Genomic DNA, 18,080 nt, shown 5'->3' with positions numbered 1-18,080 from the left:
CATCAAAGGTAAAAGAAACAATCAAGAAGCAAGCATAATGCTTAATATGATGCTACCACCAGCATGCTTCACTGGAGATTGTGTTCTCTAGCTGATTAGTGGTGTTTGGTTTCTAACAGATTTAAATCGACTTGTGATTGATCCACTGATTGATCCAGAATGAATTTAAGGGTTTCAATACTTCTACTATTGCTAGCTGATTAGTGGTAGGTTTCCCAAAAGCCTCTTAACGCTAAGAGTGTCTTAACTAGGAGAGTGTTCATTGTGCTGCTTGCACTAATCTTTAACAATAATCTTTGTCCTGTGATGCTTTTCAGGAAACTCACACCAGGACTCTCCAGCTTCCGAGCAAGGATATACTGTAAATTATTGCAATATATAATTTGCATATTTATGAGCTTTGATTAATTATTAACTCTGTGATAGTTGACATCAATCAAAGGACTGATTTACTGGAAATTACTGTGAATTCACAATTCGTAATTGAAAAGAATTTCATGTTGCCATTGGTTCAAAATGAAAGCTAAAGATAGAGGTTGATGAGATAGAGAATAGAAAATTCTAGCTGCTATGGAATTAGTCTGGCTTTTAGTACTGTTCAAATGGTTAAATAAAGTTAATAACAAGGTACAAAAATACCCAAATTATTTTTTCCACATCTTGCCTCATCTCTCTCTCTCTCTCTTTCTCTCTCTCTCTCTCTGTGATGACTGTAATTAACAATGACCTCAGCAAGCTTTTTCTTGTAGCCCAAAGTGCATTGCTGTAGGAATGTTGTTAGTAGAATGTGCTAATTAAATTGCTGAATTTTTTTGTGCTCAATAGAAAGGACAGGGTGTCTATGATTAGGATTGAACCTGACAATCTCCAGGGTGATTAAAATGCCGGTGAAATGTCATCAAATACATCCTGAATAAAAAAATATGGTTTTGAGATGGCGACGGTGATTGCTATGACGATATCCAGGACATACAGTAATTTAGAAGAAGAAGAAGAAGCCTTTATTTGTCACATGCACACTCAAGCACAGTGAAATTTGTCCTCTGCATTTAATCCATCTGAACCAGTGAACACACACATGCACACACACAAGTAAGCAATGAGCACACACACACATACCCAGAGCAGTGAGCAGCTACGGTATGCTACAGCACCCAGGGAGCAGTTGGGGGTTAGGTGCCTTGCTCAAGGGCACTTCAGCCCAAAGCCACCCCATGTTAACCTAACCACATGTCTTTGAACTGTGGGGGAAACTGGAGCACCCAGAGGAAACCCACGCAGACACAGGGAGAACATACAAACTCCACACAGAAAGGCCCCTGTCAGCTGCTGGGCTCAAACCCAGAATCTTCTTGCTGTGAGGCAAAAGCTTACAATTTACTAAACTGCATTCAAGCTGATTTGTATATTACAATTTCATTTTCCACACATCATTAGTTGGTGTAAATGTTCATTTCAGCACTGCACTAAGCTCTGGAGGCAAGATGCACTGTTCCATCATGTGCTGTGAATTAGAAATCATTAAAATGAATAACATTATGGGCTGTCTAGGTAATATAATGAATGCCAAAGTCTCTCCTGCACTAGGATCTGGTCTTTCTAGGCAGCCTTCTGTCCCAGTACTAACCAGCTCTTGAGGCACATGGGTGTAGTGCCAATCTCCTTTTCTATACCCCTTGACTTCTCACCTATTATATCACTAGGGTTACAGTGGGGGGTTAGTCCTCTGGTAACCGTGAAAGTTTGACTCCCTGCTCACATCTGCATTGTGACGTGCCTCACTAGGTACCATTTTTTATGATGGTCTTTGGTATGACCAAACAGCAAGTAGAACTCGCGATCTCCCAGGTGAGAGGCAGACATGCTAACCACTAGGCCAGCTCACAGTCAAAACCAATGGGGAGGGTGCCCTGGATCTCCCAAAGGCAAACTTTGCAGCTGCTGGTGTAATATAGAAATTAGTTGTATTTAAATTCCAGATTTGAGGTGTAAACAAGATTGTTTTGCTAATCCCAGAAGGAATTCAGGTCAATCCTGCCTGCTCCAGTCTCCCAACAGTATGAGAGAAAAACCTTCCTCTTTCACTAGCATGTGAGTAAAAATTGCCCTTTTCCATCACCATTAGGGTAAAAACCATCCTCTCCTGCCAGCATGAGAATAATCATCTGGCATGAGAGTAAAAACTGCCCTCTGCGGCATTGTTTTTGTTGAGCACCCAATGCACACTACTCCAAATGGATGAAATAGGACACAGCCGAGTATTTTTTTTTTCTCTCATCAGCACTTCAGGATGAAAACTATATCACAAGGAAGCACTAACTATACTGACAAACAAACAAAACAATAAAATAAAGCACTGCTTTTGGTTTAATTCAGTAGATATTGTTACAGAGCAGCTTTACAGAAATATGGATGTACAGTTAGATTTAGGTGCCAGTGCTGAGGAAAAACTCCTTGAGACCCATCCTGTTCCAGGTGAGAAGTCCGAGACATACAAGTCATTTTGGTATCCTGATGAGTATAAGGGGAATCATACGCTCAAATGGGTTTGATTAAAGCTTGCTTGGGGTCCCATAGTGTACCAATAGGTACTCCAAGTGAGTTGCTGGTACACTGAGTTGCTGGAGGGTTCTTTGTCAGGGTTATTCCTTCCCTTAGCCCATCTGTGTTGGTCCCTAGACCAGTATTTAGCCTAGGTACAGCAGGGGTCACCATTAACTGCAAGTAGAACTCACAATCTCCCAGTTGAGAGGCAGACACGCTAACCACTAGGCCTTGGGTGGCCAACCCGCGGCTCGCGAGCCGCATGCGGCTCTTTGCCCGGTGTCATGCGGCTCTTACGTTCATATCGAAGTTTGTGGGTTTTTTTTTTTTATGTGGTGTGCACTTTGCTTGAGTTCAGTATGGTATTTTCGTCAAATACATCTTCGCTTTGCTTGGGTACATTACGGTATTTTCAGGTCATGTCAAATGCGCATGTGCGTGAGATAATCGCTAAGTTTTTGGGCAAGGTGTATCTTGTGTCAAGTAGCCTCTCAAAATGGCAATGAAAAAATGCACAGCAAAACGAAAATATGAAGACGAACATAGGACATTTTTAACAGAGTGGGAGAGTTTATACTTTTTTGTTGAACGTAATGGCAAGCCATTCTGCCTTATATGTCAGTCGTCATTAGCTCATTTCAAAGCTTCCCGCCTCCCTGAATAAGCAAGGAGCCAGATATGCAACACTAATTGAAAACCTGCACGAAAGCTTTGTAACCCAGTTCCGTGATATACAACTGAAAAGGCCACAGATTACGTTCCTTGTCGACCCATTCAACGCGGAGATGGACTGTTTGAAAGCCCCGCTTGTCACAGATGAGGCTGCGGCTGAGTTGGAGATGATCGATCTTCGTGAGGAAGACCAACTGAAACCTGTTCTGAGGGAAGGCACCATTGAGTTTTGGAAAAGTGTGCCATTGGAAAAATACCCGAATGTGAAACAGGCTGCGCTTAAGATACTGTCAATGTTTGGGTCAACATACGTCTGCGAGTCTGTGTTCTCTACCATGAAACGAAGTCAAAGCATCATTCTGTTCTGACTGACACCCATGTGAAAGAACTGCTTCGAGTGGCAATGATGGAATACAAGCCAGATTTGAAGAGGATTGTTCAAGGCAAGGAATGTCAGAAGTCCCACTAAGCAACATGCATAGTAAGTGCACACAATATTGATTGCTGTAAATGACTGGCCTGTGGTATTAGTACTGACTGAAGGAGTAAATTTCTCTCATGTTGGCATGTGACATTTACTATTAATCTGGCTGAGCAGAGGTGCGTGTTTGAGCGTGTGTGTCTGTGAGGGAGAGAGAGAGCGAGGGGGGTCACATGTATGGTACACATGTGTGGTCATGTGTATGGTGTGGCTTTTTTTTGGTAATGCCATGAGTCCCACTAAGCAGCATGCATAGTAAGTGCACACAATGTTCATTGTTAAAAATGACTGGCCTCAGCCTGTGGTCTTAGTACTGTAGGAGTAAATATGTTGGTGTGTGACATTTACTATTAATCTGGCTGAGCAGAGGTGTGTGTGTGTGTGTGAGAGAGAGAGAGGAAGGGATGGGTGATGTTCATGTGCCCATGTGTATGATGTGGCTCTTTGCGGTAATACAGTAAAAAATGTGGCTCTTGGTCTCCAACTGGTTGGCCACCCCTGCACTAGGCCAACTCATGGTAGCTACCATCTGAACAGTTTAATTGAAAAAAAGAATTCAAAAGCAGGCAGCATGTCAGGTGATCAGCAAAAATAGAATGCAATACAAGGCAATGCCCCAAATCGCAAAAAAAACCCTGGAAACTGAAAGAAAGCACATTTTTATTCATCACACACTTGTGAAATTCCTCTCTGCATTTAACCCATCTGAAGCAGTGAACACACACATGCAAGCAATGAGCACACACGCATACCCAGAGCAGTGGGCAGCCATGCTAACAGCACCCAGGGAGCAGTTGGGAGTTAGGTGCCTCGCTCAAGGGCACCTCAGCCCAAGGCCATCCCATATTAACCTAACTGCATGTCTTTGAACTGTGGAGGAAACCAGAGCATACCCACGCAGACACAAAGAGAACATGCAAACTCCACACAGAAAGACCCCCGCCAGCTGCTGGGCTCAAACCCAGAACCTTCTTGCTGTGAGGCACTTACACCACTGTGCCACCCCTAGTACAAATCCAAAACAAGAAGGCAAACACTGAAACTAAGGCTTGGGAAACAACAGGAGAAAATCACTGAGAGTATTATTTTCCTCTCAATCCATGTTCTGTGTCTGCTTAGAGCAAGTCGGTCATGAGTAACAGGTGTGTGATTCAGAAGTCAGAACTTGGACATGAGATCTGTCAGGATTCAGTCAGAGTCCATGCTGGCCATGTTAGTAGGCTGTGGTGGATTCTGGGAAATCCAGTGCATATGTGACGAGGCCCCACACAAGAGTTCACTCAAGGGGTTGATCTTTTTCTTGAGTGACTTCTGGGATGAGAACCTGGTTTTAAAGTCCTGGAGGATCAAGGATATCCCTAGCTGGAATCCAACAACGCTTCTCTGGGCTGTATCCCTTCCAGTTGATAAGAAGATACCCCAGCCTGACGGGCTTGAGCTGGGAGAATGGAAGGAGTGTGTTAGTGGGCTATGTCTTGGTAGATTAAGCTTTTTAATGACCTTGTTCTCTCTATGCAAGATTTTGTATGGGTTGATGTACCAGGCATTGAGTTCCTTGTTTCCAGGCAAACCCCTGATATCCTTGGTGGCTAGCTGCACTTGGTCCCTTAGCTGATAACTGGGTGTCTCACCTCTGTGCCTGTCCATGAGTTGTTTGTTCTTTCTCACCACTTGTTCCAGGTGTAGGTGCATGCATTCCTATAACCATTCACTCATTTTGAACTAGTTATCCACTGAGGGGGACTCTGTGGAGCTGGCATTCCAGGAGAACAGGGAAGGCTGGAATCCAAGCATGCACTGGAGTAGCAGAGTGGTGAAGGGTTTTCTGGGTGGGCAGCACTCTTGAGCTGGTGTCTCCAATCCTCTAGAGTGAGTCTGATAGCCAGTAGTTCTAAATTGCCAACATCATTATTTTGTTCTGTAGAGGAGAGCTTCCTAGAGAAGAAGGCCACTGGATGTAGTTTGGGGTTTGTTAGTATGCTATAGTGGATTCTAGGAAATGGAGTCTGGAATAGACCCTGGTGCAGATGTACGGTAACATGGGAATGGTCACACATATTGCAGGAATGGATTGCAGGAATGGTATTATTATGGTTCAAATTCTGAAACCAAATCATTATTTTATCATTAATTCCTGCATGAAGCAGGAATACACCCTGGACGTGACACCATTCCATCACAGAGCACCATATACACACATACAGTATTCACACCTACAGGAAGTGTATCTTTGCCAACCCACCTAATGGCATATTTTTGGAATATGGAAGGAAACCAGAGAACCCAAAACATGTGAAACTCAGTGTGCACAAACAGATCAAACCAGGGACCCTGGAGCTGTCCTTGATATCAGAGAACACATAACCCTGTTAACTACTCTACTGCCTGAGTAAAAGTTAAAATTTGGAGAAAGACTTCCTCAATCCTGTTTTCTGGCAGCTCTTAAAATCACTCAGATGCTGCCCAGCGGAAATGATTGCAGCTCCACAGTAAGAAGTATTTTATATGATGGCTCTGGTTTGGTCCTAAATGAGGCGAGTTTCTCTCGAGCCCATGCAGCTGGGCAGCACAGCTCACATGAATACACACTGCAGATTGGCATCTTTTAATGTAGAAACTTCACAAAGGACTAAGCTTGCTCAATCAATGCACTATTGAAATATGGTGTGTTGCAGGATGAGGGGTGTGAGGACTGATGCTCACATGCACTTACAGATTAAATCAGAGGCAGATTTCTTCTCTAATAGAGGATATTTCACCTTTTCAGAGATCAGTGACTGACACTAATCATTTCCTGTTTCTACTGGCACAAAGAGTTTAGATACAATCACATGATGCTCATGCTAATCGCTGGTATCCAAGAAGAGACCATTTTTCTACTGATGATCAAATTTTCTTTTTCTGCACAAATCTTTGTCAGATAGATTTGTATTGATATATTGTAATGGAAAACAGGGTTCAAACATGAGGCAATACCACAGTGCTGTTGAATTCTGGATTCTGATTGGTCAAAAGGTGATTAATTTTATTTAACAGCAACTCTGAAAGTAGTGACTGTAGTTTTAATATGTTATACAGCATTGTTTCTTTAGTAATAACACTAGTAGTTATTGCCCATGACCCTGATTTCCTCTGAATGGTACCTTTGTATAATACAGGTCTAGAAGGCCCAGTGGAGAGTTGAGTGGACATGTGATATACCGGTATATGTTTTCACTGTGTTCTGTCAAAATTATGTAAATTACTCTCCATGTCTCCTCAGTGACATAGACTTGGCCCGAGTGGAAGCCTCTGGTGAGAGGCGCTGATTGCAAGATCCTGTACAATCGAAACTCTCAGGCAAGTCAGGGAGGGGATTCTCCACTGAGGTTGTGTGCAGGGTGTTAGCATGAGCATGTGGCCTATGGGAAAGGAATAGTTTGTTGGATTAGCACTAACCCCATGTTTTAGAAAATCAAAACCATTGTCTTGGGCCCCTCTGGGGTGTCATCAATCCATGTACAAAGTATGGAGTATGTGTGTCCAGCCGTGTCGATTTGTATAGATGAACAGACAGAGAGACAGAGAGAAGACAGCCTTCCTTTAGTAATATAGATATACAATGTCTTGCAAAAGTAATCATCCCCCTTGGCATTTGTTCTATTTTGTCACATTACAAACTGGAATTAAAATGGATTTTTGAGGAGTTACCACCATTTGATTTACACAACATGCCTACAGCTTTAAAGGTGAAAATTGTTTTATTGTGACACAAACAATAATTAAGATGAAAAAAAAACAGAAATCTGGAGTGTGCATATGTATTCACACCCCCCACCCCCAAAGTCAATACTTTGTAGAGCTACCTTTTGCTGCAATTACAAATGCAAGTCTCTTGGGGTATGTCTCCATTAGCTTAGCACATCTAGCCACTGGGATTTTTGCCCATTTCTCAAGGTAAAGCTGTTCCAACTCCTCCAGGTTAGATGGGTTGCATTGGTGTACAGCAATCTTCAAGTTATGCCACAGATTCTCAAATGGATTGAGGTCTGGGCTTTGATTAGGCCATTCAAAGACATTTAAATGCTTCCCTTTCAGTGTAGCTTTAGTAGTATGTTTAGGGTCATTGTCCTGCTTGAATGTCTCAAACCTCTGGCTGACTCAGGCCAAGTTTACATTAGACCGTATCTGTCTCATTTTCTTCGCGGATGCACTGTCCGTTTACATTAAGCCGCCTGGAAACGCCGGGAAACGGGAATCCGCCAGGGTCCACGTATTCAATCTAGATCGTGTCTGATCCGGTGCTGTGTAAACATTGAGATACGCGGATACGCTGAGCTGAGCTCTAGCTGGCGTCATCATTGGACAACGTCACTGTGACATCCACCTTCCTGATTCACTGGCGTTGGTCATGTGACACAACTGCTGAAAAACGGCGTGGACTTCCGCCTTGTATCACCTTTCATTAAAGAGTATAAAAGTATGAAAATACTGCAAATACTGATGCAAATACTGCCCATTGTGTAGTTATGATTGTCTTTAGGCTTGCCATCCTTCCACTTGCAAGTGGTAAGTGATATGCGCTGGGATCACACACACACACAGCGGCTCAGTCCCGAATCACAGTTTGTGCACTTCACTCGCGTGCTCTGTGAGCTGCGCAGGGCCGGAGTGCGCACCCTCCAGAGGGCACTCGCTGTTCAGGGCGGAGTGATTTGGAGCGCAGGATGCCTGCAGAGCCGAGCGTATTCGTGTATTGGTGTTGCTGTGTGCACGCAAATCGTTTATTGGTGTTGCTGTGTGCACACTAATCGTTTTAAAAACGTTAATCTGATGATCCGCTGATACGGTCTAATGTAAACATGGGCTCAAACAGGTTTTCCTCCAGAATTGCTCTGTATTTAGTGCCATCCATCTTTCCTTCAGTCCTGACCAGCTTTCCTGTCCCTGCAGATGAAAAACATCCCCACAGCATGATGCTGCCACCACCATGCTTCACTGTAGGAATGGCATTCTCAGGGTGTTGGTTTTGTGCCACACATGGCATTTCCCATGATGGCCAAAAAGATCAATTTTAGTCTCATTTGACTAGAGAATCTTCTTTTATGTGTTTGGGGAGTCTGCCACATGCTGTTGGGCAAACTCCAAATGTGTTTTCTTAAGTAATTACTTATTTTTCTGGCTGCTCTTCCATAAAGCCCCGCTCTGTGGAGTGTATGGCTTAAAGTGGTCCTATGGACAGATACTCCCATCTCCACTGTGGATCTTCGCAGCTCCTTCAGTGTGATCTTTGGTGTCTTTGTTGCATCTCTGATTAATGCCCTCCTTGCCCGGTCTGTGAGTTTTGGTGGGCGACCTTCTCTTGTCAGGTTTGTAGTGGTGCCATATTCTTTCCATTTTGCTATAATGGATTTAATGGTGCTCCCTGGGATATTCAAAGTCTGGGATATTTTTTTTAAACCCAACCTTAATCTATACTTCTCCACAACTTTTTCTCTGACATGTTTGGAGTGCTCTTTGGTTCTCATGTTCTTTGCCTTGTAGTGTTGCAGAGTCAGGGTCCTTCCAGAACAGGTTGATTTATACAGACATCATGTGACAGATCATGTGACACTTTGATTGCACACAGGTGGATCTTAATCAACTAAATATGTGACTTATGAAGTGAATTGGTTGGACTAGCTCTAATTTAAGGGGTTTCATATGAAAGAGGGTGAATACCTATGTACACTTCAGATTTGTTTTTTTTATCTTAATTATTGTTTGTATCACAATAAAACAACAATTTTCACCTTTAAAGTTGTAAGCATGTTGTGTAAATCAAATGGTGCTAACCCCCCAAAAATCCATTTTAATTCCAGCATGTAATGTGACGAAACAGGACAAATACCAAGGGTGATGAATATTTTTGCAAGACTCTTTACAGGGACTTGTATGGTGGGTGTTCCACATTACAAAATGTCTTTTCACTGATATGGTGAAGGAGATGTTTCTTTAACATTTATGGAAATAATTTCCAGTGTCAGTGCGAATCTCTAACTTTAAGCTGTCTAACACAGGGAATCCTTCAGGATAGAGGAGTTTGTGCTTTGCAGTTTCTTGATAACATGACATGGTGCATTTTTTTTTGTCTTAACAACAGAAAAAAAACTGAGGCTGTTGATGTAACGACTACATGTAGTTGCTGGAATGTGATTTAGAATGTTCAACATGACATGTAACTATAAATATAAATACAAAAAATAAATATGCTGTGATCTAAGAGGAAAAAAAAACACTTCAGAATGTGCTGTTTCAGGAAAATAATCAACTTTGAGGTAGTAAAAGATGCCTGCTTAATCACACTACCCCTATCGATTATTTTCCAAGTGGTAACCTCCGCTCCTGAAAAGTGAAGCTAATGCGGGAGTGCTAAAATCTGCAGTTGCTTGAATGGCCACTTGAGGCTGGTCCCAAAAGTGAGTCAATTCTCATAGACCCTTGTGTTAAAATGTCCAACTTTACACTGAAAATAAATGTTTTTTTCAGCCTGGTACAAAAAAAAAAAAAAAAACAGTTTTGGTCTCTATAGCTAGTTTCCCCCTTCATGACAACTGTATGGGGAAGTGAATTTTTATATACATAATTCAACAGTTTAAATTATACTGAGTCACACATTCATGCATAATTGGGGTGGGGTCAATTTGAGTGACAGCTGGGTTTGTGTCAAATTGTTAGTCGCTAGCTGGCATTACCTCAGAACTCAAGCCAAATTCACCGCAGGTGATGGATTTATGTAAATAATTAATGGGGCCTTGCCTATTTTCATCTAAGTTCTTTTCCATGCAAACACCATTCTTACACACTACTACACCTGTAAGTTACTTTAATTTGCTTTATTAGCTTGTACTTATCTTTCAATATTTTTGATGTAATCGCTGCCGATGAAGTTTATCGTTGTCTCCCCTTCAGTAAATTAGCCTCAGACTGACAATTTGACAGCATGAGTGACTAAAAAAATTACATTTTGGAGTTTGAGATAGAAATAATATCTATTGAGCATGAAGATTTGAGCAGCAACAGTCAGTTGTTCATGAAGAGGCACATCTCAACTAAATCACGAGTTTGATCGATTGTTTCATATCAAATACACTGTGCTATGTGACCATCATACAACCCCGATTCCAAAAAAGTTGGGACAAAGTACAAATTGTAAATAAAAATGGATTGCAATAATTGACAAATCTCAAAAACTGATATTGTATTCACAATAGAACATAGACAACATATCAAATGTCGAAAGTGAGACATTTTTAAATTTAATGCCAAATATTGGCTCATTTGAAATTTCATGACAGCAACACATCTCAAAAAAGTTGGGACAGGGGCAATAAGAGGTTGGAAAAGTTAAAGGTACAAAAAAGGAACAGCTGGAGGACCAAATTGCAACTCATTAGGTCAATTGGCAATAGGTCATTAACATGACTGGGTATAAAAAGAGCATCTTGGAGTGGCAGCAGCTCTCAGAAGTAAAGATGGGAAGAGGATCACCAATCCCCCTAATTCTGTGCCAACAAATAGTGGAGCAATATCAGAAAGGAGTTCAACAGTGTAAAATTGCAAAGAATTTGAACATATCATCATCTACAGTGCATAATATCATCAAAAGATTCAGAGAATCTGGAGGAATCTCTGTGCATAAGGGTCAAGGCCGGAAAACCATACTGGGTGCCCGTGATCTTCGGGCCCTTAGACGGCACTGCATCACATACAGGCATGCTTCTGTACTGGAAATCACAAAATGGGCTCAGGAATATTTCCAGAGAACATTATCTGTGAACACAAATCACCGTGCCATCTGCCGTTGCCAGCTAAAACTCTATAGTTCAAAGAAGAAGTCGTATCTAAACATGATCCAGAAGCGTAGACGTCTTCTCTGGGCCAAGACTCATTTAAAATGGACTGTGGCAAAGTGGAAAACTGTTCTGTGGTCAGACGAATCAAAATTTGAAGTTCTTTATGGAAATCAGGGACACCGTGTCATTCAGACTAAAGAGGAGAAGGACGACCCAAGTTGTTATCAGCGCTCAGTTCAGAAGCCTGCATCTCTGATGGTATGGGGTTGCATTAGTGCTTGTGGCATGGGCAGCTTACACATCTGGAAAGACACCATCAGTGCTGAAAGGTATATCCAGGTTCTAGAGCAACATATGCTCCCATCCAGACGACGTCTCTTTCAGGGAAGACCTTGCATTTTCCAACATGACAATGCCAAACCACATACCGCATCAATTACAGCATCATGGCTGCATAGAAGAAGGGTCCGGGTACTGAACTGGCCAGCCTGCAGTCCAGATCTTTCACCCATAGAAAACATTTGGCACATCATAAAATGGAAGATACGACAAAAAAGACCTAAGACAGTTGAGCAACTAGAATCCTACATTAGACAAGAATGGGTTAACATTCCTATCCCTAAACTTGAGCAACTTGTCTCCTCAGTCCCCAGACGTTTACAGACATTTACTGTCCTCATGTTAAAACTGTTAATATTATAGTCAGGCTGTCTGTTGTTGCCCAAATGAGGATGGGTTCCCTTTTGATTCTGGTTCCTCTCGAGGTTTCTTCCTCATGTCATCTGAGAGAGTTTTTCCTTGCCACCGTCGCCACAGGCTTGCTCATTGGAGATAGATTAGGGATAAAATTAGCTCATGTTTTAAGTTGTTCAAATTCTGTAAAGCTGCTTTGCGACAATGTTTATTGTTAAAAGCACTATACAAATAAACTTGACTTGACTTAAAGAGAAAAGGGGATGTTTCACAGTGGTAAACATGGCCTTGTCCCAACTTTTTTGAGATGTGGTGTTGTCATGAAATTTAAAATCACCTAATTTTTCTCTTTAAATGATACATTTTCTCAGTTTAAACATTTAAAAATTCCATATATTATTCAGAATAGAACATAGATGACAATCTATGTTCTATTCTGAATAATATGGAATTTTGAAACTTCCACATTATTGCATTCCGTTTTTATTTACAATTTGTACTTTGGCCCAACTTTTTTGGAATCAGGGTTGTAGACTGACCATCTAACAGTAGCTGCTATCGACCTCAGCCACTCCGAGCGAGCTATATTCCTAGCAAGCTAGCTATTAACCAAGCTAACATTAGTTATCTAAGCTATCAGGGAAAAAGACAACAGGGAAATATTATCACTGATGTTGTTTTTATAAACAATCATTAAGATTGTTATGAACAAGAATTAAGATTGAAAGACAACACTCCTTGATCAAATATATTATCAGACACTTACATGCCTGGTGATTTATTTATTTATTTATTTGTTTTTGTAAACCAGCCATTGAGGTTATGGTCTGTATCTTATGGAGCGGCTTCTTTTAGTTTAGGCAGTAGCTTGTTGGTTAGCATGCATAGCTAGTTTGTTAGTTTCAAGCTTAGTTGGCATGTTCCAGCTATACCATTCCAGCAGCCAGGCTTCACTATCCCCACCCCTTTCTCTTTTTATGGACTAATCAGGAGTTAGGCGGAGTCAGGTGCTGCCTAGATGGTGATCCCCATAGCCTCATTATTTGAGCTTCAAACCCACTCTTCAGAAATCCCATGAGTAACATCACAGAGGCTTTGTCCATTATTTTTACAGTTTGTAATTTTCCTATAAGCACCGAACACTTAGTGTGTTTTTCATTTCTTAAATGTGTTCTCAGGTTTCACAAGATTATACAGAACATCCATAAAAGATGAATTAATCAGTCTTCATTGCAAATGAATCAACTCATTCAGTGTGAATGAAGTTTATAAGTTAATTTGTTCATTATCATGTAGAAACTTTATAATCATGACTTTATAAGTCCTCGTTGCCCTCAGTGTGTCGTCTCAGCACCTTTTATTCTCATCAGCAACTTATACACTGTCAATTTGCTTGGTGATCACATTTCCATTCTTGTGCACTTGAATTAAAACTCACCCCAAGCATGAAGTAAACAATAGCAGGAAGTGCATAAAATACGTTTATCAAGAACTGGACCGTAGCGTTTATAATTATAGTCAGCGTTGTTGTTGTGCTTGACTTCTAAAATCCACTTCACACTGTGTGGTTTAAAAACACAACACTAAGCAAAACTATTACAGCATGATAAATAAGCATCACACTGTTTGTTTGTCCATCAGGAAAATTGAGCCCGGAATGTTTCCTGTAATTGTTTGTCATGTTTAAGGTTCATTTCAGTGCAACTGCATTGACAAAGAAGAGATTGTTTGTTTATGGTTCTATATATAAAATAAGTCTTTAATACACAGACTCGTACTGTATAAACATCCAGTTTGCATGAATAAAAATAGTATGTATGAAAGAAAACATAAAAGGAAACCAGAATGCACAGAATCAACTAAATGATTCAAATAAAATATCAGTAACTCAAAGATTAACACTGGGATTAGAGATGAAATAAGGAAGCTGTGTTATGAGCTAGTAATTGAGGCAGACTGTCAAGCCTTTCGACCTACTATGTTTTATATATTAAAAGCATAAATACAGAGGATCAGATCACATCATCATTCCTTGGCTTTTACCCTTGAGATTTTCATCAAGACAGGACTTAATTATCATAAAACTTCATTCTCAACACACAAGGTGCTAAAGCCATTACAAAGTTTAAAGACTAATAAAAGTATTTTACATTTTTAGGTGAAACAGTTAATCAGTGTAGTAACTGCAAAAGAAGAGTAATACTGTATGACTTAGTTAATACACCTGGTCATTGCATACAATCATGCAGATACAAAATCAAGAGCTTCAGTTAACGTTCATTTCAAACATCAGAATAGGAAAAATTGTCATCTCAAAGTGTGATTTACACTGTGGCATGGGTGTTGGTTTGAGCCAGATGGTTTGAGTATTTCAGAAGCCACTGATCTCCTGGGGTTTTCACAAACAGCAGTCTCTAGAGTGTACACAAAATAGTGCGAAAAAAAATTTGAGTGAGTGATAGTTCTGTGGGTGGAAACAAATGCCTTGTTGATAAGAAAGGTCAGAGGAAAATGGCCAGATTGGTTCAAGATTTTTTGCTAGAAAGTATATAGTAACTCATATAATAACTCTTTACAACCATGGTGAGAAGAAAAGCATCTCAACATGCACGGAACATCAAACCTTGAGGCGGATGGGCAACACCAGCAGAAGACTAGATCAGGTTTCACTCCTGTCAGCCAAAAAGAGGAATCTGAGACTAATATTCTGGTCCATCTAAAAAAAATAGAATATTCTAAAAAATATTCAATATTTTCTATCAGCTATTTAAGAAAGTGAAATTTTACTATATTCAAGATTCATTACCTGTAAACAAAAATGCTCCAAGTATTTTTTTTTTCTATTTTAATTTTCATAATTATGGCTTACAGCACAAAAAAAAAAAATCTTCAAAATATGCTGCCACCCTCACAAAGATGGGACCACAGGACAATCCGGAAGCATTCCTCGATCTTTTCGAGCAAGCAGCCGAGGCGTGGGGGTGGCCGCAGGAGCAGCACGTGACACGCCTTCTCCCGCTCCTGACTGGCGAGGCGCAGCTCTCAGTGCAGCAGCTCCCTGCTGACAGCTGGCTGGTCTATGCTGACCTGACAAAAGCCATCCTGCAGCGGCTCGGCTGCTCCCCGGAGCAACATCGCCAGCGCTTCCGGACACTGGCATTGCAGGAAGTCGGCCGGCCGTTTGCATTCAGCCAGCACCTCCGGGACGCCTGCTGGCAGTGACTGAGGACGGAAAACTGCAACTCCAATGAGATCATTGATCTGGTGGCACTGGAGCAGTTTGTCTTTCGACTTCCGGAAGCAACGGCGGAATGGGTCCAGTGTCATCACCCGGCATCGCTGGAGCGAGCCATTGAGCTGGCAGAGAACCATCTAGAGGTGGCTCAGACAGCAGGCAGATGAGGCATCTCCCCTCGCTTCTCTTCTCTCTCTCTCTTTTCTCCCCCTGTCTCTCACCTCCCTCCCCACCCTGTTCCCCTGCCATGGAGGCGGCGGCTGGCTCCTCCCCAGCCGGCCCTTCGCACCTGTGGTGTCCTCCCCTCTCCTGTGTCTGTGCTGTCTCCCCCTCAGGTGAGTGACACCCATAACACCAGTGCAGAGGGAAAGCCTAGGCTGGTGTGCTGGCACGGCGGGGAATTGGAGCATCTCCAAGGTCAGAGCTCCGCAAGGGAGGTGGGTGCTGTAATCTGGATCCCCGATGTGCCAGAAACCACCCCCAATCGGACCGGAACGTATCGCATATTGGTGAGTATCCAAGGGGCTACATATCACGCTTTGGTGGATTCTGGTTGTAATCAGACCTCAATTCACCAAAGCCTGGTGCAAGGTGAGGCATTGGGGGGAGCACAAGCAGTGAAAGTGTTGTGTGTGCATGGGGATGTTCACCATTACCCTCTAGTGTCTGTCCAAATTCTATTCCGGGGCCAAATGCATAGAATAAAGGCGGTGGTTAGTCCCCGTCTCACCCACTTGTTGATTTTGGGTACTGATTGGCCAGGATTTAAAAACCAAATGGAATATTTAACACACAGTGGGTCCTGCACTAGTAGGTCATGGGAAGATCCCGGTGTGGCGTTGACTGGAGAAGCTGTTGCAGAGCCGTCTACGTCAACACCATGTCAGAGTGAGGAGCAGCCCGCTCCTCCTCCCTCTCTCGGGGATTCCCTTGGGGATTTCCCGTTAGAGCAGTCACGAGACGAGACTCTGCGGCATGCGTTTGGCCAAGTGAGAGTAATCGATGATCAAACTCTTCAGCCAAGCGCAGCACCAACCTTCCCCTATTTTTCCATTATTAAAGATAGATTGTACCGAGTGACGCAGGACACTCAAACCAAGGAACAAATAACCCAGTTGTTAATCCCAAAGAGCCGTAGGGAACTCGTGTTCCATGCGGCTCACTTTAATCCCACTTGGGGTTAATCCCACTTGGCTGGACACTTGGGGCAAGATAAAACACTAGCCCAAATAATGGCCCAATTCTATTGGCCAGGGATTCACGGGGATGTCCGTCAGTGGTGTGCAGCATGCCGTGAATGCCAATTAGTAAATCCTGTGGCCACTCCAAAAGCACCTTTGTGCCCTCTTCCTCTAATCGAGACCCTGTTTGAGCGAATTGGGATGGATCTCGTTGGGCCATTAGATCGGTCAGCACAGGGATATCGCTTTATTTTAGTTCTGGTGGACGATGCAACGCGATATCCGGAAGCAGTGCCTCTCCGCAATATCTCAGCGCGCAGTATTGTGGAAGCGCTCTTCTGCTTTATCTCCCGGGTTGGGATTCCGAAAGAAATCCTGACAGACCAAGGCACTTCGTTTATGTCACGCACACTGCACGAACTGTATGGGTTACTGGGGATTAAGTCTATCCACACCAGTGTCTATCACCCACAAACGGATGGCTTAGTAGAGCAATTTAACCAGACACTCAAAAACATAATCCGTAAATTCGTAAGTGAAGATGCACGTAATTGGGATAAGTGACTCAAGCCCCTGTTGTTCGCAGTACGAGAGGTCCTGCAAGCCTCCACGGGGTTTTCTCCCTTCAAATTATTGTATGGGCGTAAGCCGCGTGGCATTCTGGACGTGCTATGGGAAAATTGGGAGGAGGGACCTTCACTGAGTAAAAATGAAATCCAGTACGTTCTTGACCTGCACACAAAACTCCACACCCTCACGCACCTAACCTAGGAGAATTTACGGCAGGCACAAGAACATCAAAGCCAGCTGTATGACAGGGGCACGCGCCTTAGAGAGTTCACGCCGGGAGACAAAGTGCTTGTATTATTGCCCACGTCGAATTCTAAATTAGTCACCAAGTGGCAAGGGCCCTTTGAGGTCACACGGCGAGTCGGGGACGTCGACTATGAGGTAAAGCAAACAGATAGGGGTTGGGGCACTGCAAATCTACCACCTCAACCTTTTAAAACACTGGAATGAGGGGGTCCCCATGGCATTGGCATCGGTAGTCCCAGAGAAGGCGGAGCTGGGGCCAGAGATAAAATGGATAACATCTCGGACCACTCCAGTCCCTTGTGGAGACCACCTCTCACCGGCCCAACTCACGGAGGTAGCCAAGTTGCAGAAGGAATTTTCCGACGTGTTCTTGCCCCTTCCTGGTCGTACCCACCTCATAGAACACCACATCGAAACGACCCCGGGGGTGGTAGTGCATAACCGCCCTTACCGCTTGCCCTAACACAAGAAAAAGGTGGTTCGGGATGAACTCAAGGCCATGCTCGAAATGGGTATAGTTGAGGAGTCCCACAGTGACTGGAGCAGCCCAGTGGTCCTGGTTCCCAAGACTGATGGGTCAGTCCGGTTCTGTGTGGACTATAGAAAGGTCAAGACGGTGTCTAAATTTGACGCATACCCAATGC

Source organism: Neoarius graeffei, chromosome 9 (genome assembly GCF_027579695.1).
Source record: "Neoarius graeffei isolate fNeoGra1 chromosome 9, fNeoGra1.pri, whole genome shotgun sequence".
NCBI classification, from domain to species: Eukaryota; Metazoa; Chordata; class Actinopteri; order Siluriformes; family Ariidae; genus Neoarius; species Neoarius graeffei.
This window is presented reverse-complemented; position numbering follows the sequence as displayed.